Here is a 1,027-nt window from a genome sequence, read left to right as displayed (position 1 = left end):
ATCAAAGTTTTTCAGAATATCATGTAAAACGAATTAAAGTTTTATACTCTGCACCAGACATAAATTATAGTATTTTTTTATTTGGTATACTATATATATATATATATATATATATGCGTAGTTAACCTAAACATACACAAGTTACACCTGTAATTACAAGTACCGTAATACTACAACACTTGAAATACTCTGTTCTAATTCGAGTTTTCAAAAAGCAGGTAGAGAAGAACTATGGGGAATTATGGCCCAACAATTTTCTATACAATCAGATGACTAATGAACATTTATGTGATCTAAAGGTATTTCCAAAGAATGAGAAGTAACTCAGAAATCTTTTCTGGACTTCTAAAGATCCATAAATCAAAATGGATTTGTGAAATATTGTTGAAAATAAGAAATTAACATTAGAAAACGTCCTATTGTAGCAAGAATAAAAATATTAAGGATCATTCAATTGATCTTTTGAATGTATTATTTAAAACCTTTTTCTTATCTCATATTCCGAGTTATGATAGGGATGATTTTAAATTTTTTGAAAATTGGCAAAAAAAAGAAGAAAAAAAATCAGAGTTTTGGTTCTTTAGATGTATTAGTTTTATATCCAAGTATTGGTATTAGTTTTATATCCAAGTATTGGTATTAATTTTATATCCAAGTATTGATTATGGAACTAAAGTTGTGGAATATTTTTTGGATCAGACGAAGAATTAATTCGTCTACGGTTTAATAATGAATTTGTCTTAAGAGGTTCAGACCTAGTATTAAAAATTGTTTTTATGAGAAACGAAATTTCCATCAATTTTCCGGTATATTAACCGGTACAAAAGTGGCTCCAACTTTCGTATTAAATTACACAGTCCTGCGAATTTACACTTCATAAAAGTTGTTGTGGTTTTAACAAAGGATTTTCCATAATTCAGCTACGAAAATAATAATTGTTTTTCTATCAAGTAAGGATTTTTTACAAATCGGGAAGAAAAAAATCTCTTACTTAGATCAAATTATTATTTCGTTTACCACAATGAAC

The sequence above is a fragment of the Limulus polyphemus genome, unplaced genomic scaffold, assembly GCF_000517525.1.
Source record: "Limulus polyphemus unplaced genomic scaffold, Limulus_polyphemus-2.1.2 Scaffold939, whole genome shotgun sequence".
Lineage (NCBI taxonomy): Eukaryota > Metazoa > Arthropoda > Merostomata > Xiphosura > Limulidae > Limulus > Limulus polyphemus.
Note: the sequence above shows the minus strand (reverse complement) of the source record.